The sequence below is a fragment of the Macrobrachium nipponense genome, chromosome 6 (assembly GCF_015104395.2).
Source record: "Macrobrachium nipponense isolate FS-2020 chromosome 6, ASM1510439v2, whole genome shotgun sequence".
Lineage (NCBI taxonomy): Eukaryota > Metazoa > Arthropoda > Malacostraca > Decapoda > Palaemonidae > Macrobrachium > Macrobrachium nipponense.
Window position 1 is genome coordinate 67,100,788 of NC_061108.1, and position 7,338 is coordinate 67,108,125.

Sequence of the window (7,338 nt, forward strand, 5' to 3'; positions counted from 1 at the left end):
TTAAGACAGAAGGAAGGAAGAGAAAATAAATGGGAAACTTAATATTATTCCTACCTAACACATACAAACTAACTTACACTCAAAACTTAACTTAGTAACTAGAATATATGTTATTAAGAATAATTATAATAATTTAGAAACCTTCAGTTAATAAATAAAAAATGAAATCAATAATCTTACAAATTCAAAATAAGAAATTATCTTGAGAGGCTTGCCAGAACATCTCGTCAGGCCATACAAGCTCCCGTAGACTGTACTGCAAACAGGGGTGTGCAAATCTACAGGTACACAGCTATCCACGATCGTCTTAATAGTTATAATAACACCTCATACCTGTAGAAAACCACCCAACATGTCTCCACGAGTTCCAAGAACTCACTGACGCTGATGAATGGATCAAACTGTTCCAGCTGGTATGCCTGTAGGCAATCAGGAACTCCGAGGGTGGTAGCCTCTGAGAATGCGGACGTCAACGGATCTAGCACGCCACAAACTGCACCGTTCTATGTTGATACGGGCCAACTCGCTCAAAATCCTTTCGACTAACGAGGGAAGGGAGTTGACTGGCGAATGCTGTGGGTGACCAAAAACCAGCGACCACACACAGGGCAGCGAAGGGTTAGATAAGCCGTGATCCAAATCTCCTTACAAAAACTGCAGAAGTGACCATAAATTATATGGCAAAGCGTCAGGCTGTGAGGAGGAACTCGAACTAACTGTCATGTATCACCACCCTTATAAGGCCGGCCACTCACGTCAGATGGGATTTGTCATGCCCGATCTAAATGGGCAGGGTTTAAGCAAGTTTGAATGTGAGTGGGGTGTTTTTTAATCAAGTCAGATCTGATCAAGCCCGGCAGTCAAGCCGGATCGACAAACCTGGCAGTTGAGGATTGAATGAGCAACTCACGGTCCGACCCGACAGTCAAATAGGGCTTTTTCAGATTAAGTCGTTCAGAACTGATAGTTTGCCCGTGAGTGGTGTCTTCGACAAGGCGTGATGAACTAGGAGCAGGTGGTTCATTTATCAAGAAACGGCGCAGAAGACAATATCGCTCAACATGTCAGACTTTAGGTAGATAAAGAGTTTTGGACGGGGTTCTTCGAGATTAATAAGTCGTAGCAATGTCTGTGGAATATAAAAAAGTAAAGAATTTTCTGACAAACAAAAGAAATGCAGCTTATCAATCGATATTTGAGAAACTAAAGAAAAAGTCTCCTGATGCAACGAAAGAAATGGTGAACAAGAAGATAAATAATAAATATAAGACCTTCATATCGGAAAGAATTAAGGAGAGTAGAGACATTAAAGAAATCTGAAGTTTACTTATGAGTGTAAACAAAATTAAATTACATAAAACTTTCATTCACCACAATGATGTAGGATATTGAAGGCCGTAGCGTTTCTAGAACCTGGAGTAACGACAAGGTTTCAAAGTACCAAATTACATAATATATATATATATATATATATATATATATATATATATATATATATATATATATATATATATATATATATATATATATATATATATATATATATATATATATATATATATATATTGTCAATCGTGATGGTCTATCCGCCATTTTAGCATCTCATACGAGATGAGTCCCCTGGGAATTTGAACAAAATGCAGTTGGTTGTCCCTACCCAGAGCCTCCCCGAGGTCTCTTACTTTCAGACGCCACCGCAAGACGGCAGCGCCAAGTTGGCCACCCCCAAATGGGGAATCGTAATGCAAGTCTAGGCCTAAAACAAAAAGGACAAAAGGCCGCTGACCAGTAGAAGACCCTCCATGGAAGAAAAACCCCCCCCCCCCCCCCCCCAAACCCCCCCCCCCCCCCCCAAAACTTCGAGGGGTGAGCGAGAGGAGCGGAGGCGTGGGTAGCCGGTCTTCACCAACTGAGAGCCTTCGGAGGCGGACGTGCTGTCTTCTGTCCGCCCCTTCTGAGAGGCAACTGTCTCTCCCTTAAAAGGTAGGTGTCTGTTGTATGAGAACCTCGTACCCTAACCTATCCTTCCTCCTTCCCATGATAACATCCCATCCTTCCCTCCTATCCATACAGAAAGAAATCCTATCCACCGATCCTTTGTTTCCTCTCCCTCTCCTGCCCTCCGACGTGCCCTCGTGGTGGGCCTTGCCCAAGACTGTCTCCCCTCACCTGAGCGTAGTCTCTCTCTCCATAATGTCTAAGTGCTAACCGTTTGTAACTAGCAGTCATAATGTGTAATTCCTATAAGACTTATTGCTACGTCTTTTAGTAGAAATAATCTGTATAAGTCAAATAGCCCAGCAAACACACCACGCTATTTTCACGTTGCAAAATAGTGAAAATAAGGTGAATGTTATTTTCCATGCTATTTTCACGTTGCCTAAAAGTGAAAATAAGGTGAATGTTAATTTCTACCAAAGTGCAACGTAGTATCTACGGTGAGAGGGTCATCTGCCTGACAAGGCTATGAGTGTTGATTGTGGTATGAATGTTAATGCTTTGTGTTATTATGATAAAAAACCTTACTGGATACATTAAGTTTTTTTGCATTACAATGTTGTTGTTAGACGTGCGTATCACGTTGTCATAACGTCCTGTTTCGCTATCAACTTTTGTAATTCTGTTAGGCAAGAATGATTGAATCAAGAGCATATGAAGAATTTCTCACCAAAGTGCAACGTAGTATCTACGGTGAGAGTCATCCACCTGACAAGGCTATGAGTGTTGATTGTGATAGGAATGTTAATGCTTTGTGTTATTATGATAAAAAAAAACTTTACTGGATACCTTAATTTTTTTCATTACGATGTTGTTGTTAGACGTACGTATCACGTTGTTATAACGTCCTGTTTCGCTATCAACTTTTGTAATTTTGTTAGACAAGAATGATTGAATCAAGAGCATATGAAGAATTTCTCATAACGTGTTGATTGGGCTTATTCTATTCTGTTGCTCCTCACTTGAAAAACCAAGGGACAATCAAAAGATTGTTATAGCTTGAAATTTATGCCATTTTTGCTTGCCTATATTTAGGTTAATTTCTTATAGTTAGCACATTTCTTTGGGATGCTAGTTTATCAATATTACAGAAAGACCAAAATATTTCACCTCAATCTCCTTTGGTTTACGAGCAAACTTAAATGAATCTTGAAAGTCATAACCACACCAGGTTCGGTTTCTGTATATTCGCCAAACGATTATTTTCAAGAAACGCCGTTGCAAAGACTTTACATATCGAATTCAAATTGAGCTCGGCTACACGCTACGCGTCCGCCGTCCCCGTGATCCATCCCGGTTCCCGGCGTTTCCAAACCACGTTACGGTGATATAGTGCTTTTCTTATGGAAATTAAGGTATATACATGAATTGTTGTGATGTATAACATAGCATGTAAAACAATAAGTTAGCTAGATGTTGCACATGTTTTAGTAGTTAAAAGAACTAGAATGAAGCTACCTGTAGGCTTGGTTAATATAAGTACCTACCAAGTTCGAGACATGGTGGGTACCCTATTTCTTGAGAAATAGCTGTTTCCTATAGTAATTTGGTTGTTTATTAACAATTTAACATTAGTTTTTAGGGGTCGGCTGTAATTAACTTAGAATTTACCTTTGAACTCTAACCTACGGTAAGGGGGACCTGATGGGAATGTGGGGTTTTGGATGGGGAGAATTAGCTAGGCTATGCCATACAACTACTAGTTATCCTACGGTAAGGGCGGCCGATGGAAATGCTGGTCTCTTATGGAATTAAATACTAGGGGGGGTTTAGACTTAGGCTAAGTTTAAATTTAAGTAGATAAGGATATGGCTCCCAGGTTAGGTGGGGAACCTAGGTTAGCTGGTGTCCTTGTTTGTTTTCCTTTATTTCTTTTAACACTTAAAATTTTTTAAATATTGGTTTCTACAATCACTTGCATCAGAACAAATCAAAGTACCTATAAATACACCAGTACTAGGTAATTCCTATTTTATTCATTACAAATCTTGTGTAATAGGTAGTAAACATTTACCCACATTTTAATTGCTAACCCGGTCCGTCCCAACCAACTATAGCTAAAGGCTCCAAAGGTATGTTAGGGTATAAATAAACAAATGAAAGGATAGGCTTCCTTGAAATCTTAGCTAGCTTAATTGGAGCCCTTAACGTACTGGACCCCACATAAAGTAAACTAACCTAACCTAACATGGGCTACTGGACATCCTCATGATGTAGAATGATCTCATTGAATATTTTGTAACATAACTAGAGGGCTTACCTACCCTAGACTTCCCATAGGGTAAACTAACCTAGCCTATCATTTTGTAATTTAACCAACCCTTCCTGTATAATGCTTCATGGGCTAAGCTTAGCTAATACTTTCTCTGGTATGGTAAAATAGGGCTAGAAATGCTTAGGGCTACATTTATGTGCATTGTATTGACTGAAACAGTAATAAAACCCATCACCAGGTTTTAAGCATATAGGGTAAAAAACCACTGACTACCAACCCTTATCACGCTGGACGGGTCTTATTCACTCGATATTTAATTGGTGAAACAAGAATACAATTACACAAAAATGTTGGATGATACTTTTTTGCAATTTAGTGTTTGCTAAATATTCGGCTGATTTAAATGTGATTATATAAATTTCATATCACTCAACTTGAATATTTTAACAGATGTCGTTCCTGGTCGTGGAGTTTCTGCATGAGGAAGCTGTGGAAGTAGTCCACAAGTCATGGATAGTGAAGAAAGAAAATGTGAGTTATCCCTAAAATAATGCGGATGGTGTATGGTATTAGGCTTAAGGACTGCAAACTGACCAGAACTCTGTTTCTCATATGAAGGTCTGACAATTAAGCAATAAGTACTTTACTTTTTTTATTAATTTTTTAAATGCATATAATTGTCATTGATTGTGCATTTTCAGGTTGTGTATTGTTACTGGCCTCCAAAGGCTGGTGCTTCAGCTAAAGTCAAGAGGGTGTGTATTGTTACTGGCCTCCAAAGGCTGGTGCTTCAGCTAAAGTCAAGAGGGAAGAAATGACTGATAAAGAAAGATGGAATCTACATGAAATTAGATTATTTTCATTTGCTGGTATGCAAGTTGTATATTATGAATCTTAATATCTGAGCTATAGCATGTACAGTATATAGTGGTCACTATAAAACATTTTAATATCTTTTATATTTTCCTGCAGAAACCTAATACTAAGGCTTTTGGAACGGGCTAAGAGAGCAGAGGATACATCAAATGTAGAAAACAGATCAGGAATGTCTCAAATGCAGAACTACCAAAAAGCCAGATAAATTTGGCTTCTCAGACAATGAAGAGGCTGATGGTATGACATCCCTGTTATATAATTGCTTTGTAGGCTGTGGTTTGCGATAATAACCCAAGAAAACTGTTTTACTGACTAATTATTTAGTTCATGATAAATACCAACTTAAGTATGGCATTCATTTCTAATAACTATAATGACTGTGATGAATATGAAAATTTGCAGATGAAGATGGTGATAGTCTCCAGATATGCCGTACACCAACTGTTGCTATGTTGCCACAGCCTCCTCAGCTCAATGAAGCAAATGGTAAGGGTAATTTATTTGTAACTGTAAGAAAATTCTTTGTTAATATGTATTCACTGTTCCTTGAGTTCAAAACCATCATATAAAAGTATCTCTTTTTCATCATCTTTCCAGTTGCATCATCTAATATATGAAGTTGGATCAAGCCAACTACCTTCACTCAAAGTATTTTTAATAGGTAGTGTTTTAATTTTTGTGGGGGGGAGGTTGTTTGGTGGCTTGGGGAACTTTAATCATTGTCTAAATATAAGTTGTCAACCTTGTCTAAATATAAAGTTGTCAACCTTTACCACTATATTCAACACTTTCCTTACAGGAGGATTTGATGCATCTTCCAGAGACAGCTCTTCACTGCCCTACCAATGAAAAGTCCATAGAAATGGCAGTGTAGAGAACTACAAATCAGGTATTTTAAAACTATATGTATGTATGATGTGAATGAGATGTATTGTGAGTTGTATCGTTGGCATGAAATAATGAATATTAATTTATTTACAGAATCCACTCCAGAGGTCTCACAAAGGTTTAAGGGAAAACTCCAGTTGAACAAAAGGTAAGTTATGTGCACAAGTATTGTGCTTTTTTTTTTTTTTTTTTTGCAAAATTATTTTAGGGAACTTGGATATATGGAGTTCAAAGACTTGATAATTAAAACTGACCTTGTCTCATTCTACTGAATTTCTATAAAGATTCAACATGTGATCTTCAATAATTATTATTTCAGATTATCTCTAGTTGGAGCTGCAGATGAGGGTAGTGATTTTTTTTTATTATGTTTTACAAAGATCCCTTTAAGCATGAAATATACTGAATTTTATTTTAAACTGTAATTTGATTGTGCATTCATTTTGGATTTAGTGAAATATATGTCACCTTAAAGTTACACAGTATATTCATATACATATTTTCTCACAGCCACATCTTCAAGAACTGCAGATTTAGGTCTAAAAGAATTTATAGCTGTGTCAGAGGCAGAGGCTGCAGGTATGGTATTCTTTTCATCATGTATTTATTAAATGTTTTTCCAAAAAAAAATTGTGCTCAATATCTGAATGTACTGTAGCACCTCTGCTTTGAAAAATAATTGATTTGAGCCTGGTAATTATTCTGCTAGATGCAAGGTACAGAGCTACATTGTTGGCACGTCTCAAAACAATTGAGGAAAATCAGCGGCTGATGGTAAACCTACTACAATCTGTAGCTGCTTCTGTAGGGTCAGGAGGGGAGGATGTGGATGATGTTTTCCCAGCCCCAGTATACAGTTTAGAGGAGCTGGATGACTTGTGCACTAAGTTAACTGATGAAACATTCAAATGAAATTGGTAAGAACAAGTTGTATTATCTAGGAGATTAGGAACTGCTTTTTCAAGTGTTTTGGGGCTTCCATTATTTATAGCAGACCGTTCTGGATACTTTGAATATAGATGTAAGGCTAGTTTTTGTTTTTTATGCATGAGAAAAGTAAATTTTGTCATTTTCTTCTATATATTGCAGACACTGTATTTGTCATCATTAGGAGGGCATAGCCTTGGAGACACAGTTCGTAGGATTATCAAAAAGCTTGGAAGCAATAGTGTGTGGTCCTCATATAGACTAAAGGGAAGGAAAGGAAAGTTAGCATTTACTGATCTTCCTATCTGCAAAGTTGTCATCAGTAAGTGTACAGGATTTCTTAGTTACAATATCGATTTACAGGATTATCTTAAGTAGTAAAATAATATTTGTTCCTACACAAATACAAACCTTAGTAAAGAACTCAGGCTTGT

General features: G+C 37.4%; 1 long non-coding RNA gene across 2 annotated transcripts; it reads left to right on the forward strand.

Moving 5' to 3' along the window:
* Positions 1-5,245: 5,245 nt before the first annotated feature.
* LOC135216363 (uncharacterized) lies at positions 5,246-6,846 on the forward strand. 2 transcript variants are annotated; one of them, XR_010314865.1, is made up of 7 exons: positions 5,246-5,326; positions 5,492-5,575; positions 5,889-5,978; positions 6,071-6,125; positions 6,297-6,325; positions 6,488-6,556; positions 6,687-6,846. It is a non-coding gene; the product is annotated as an uncharacterized LOC135216363 (long non-coding RNA). The 2 variants fall into 2 exon arrangements; XR_010314864.1 differs by having other exon boundaries at positions 6,297-6,556.
* Positions 6,847-7,338: the final 492 nt, after the last annotated feature.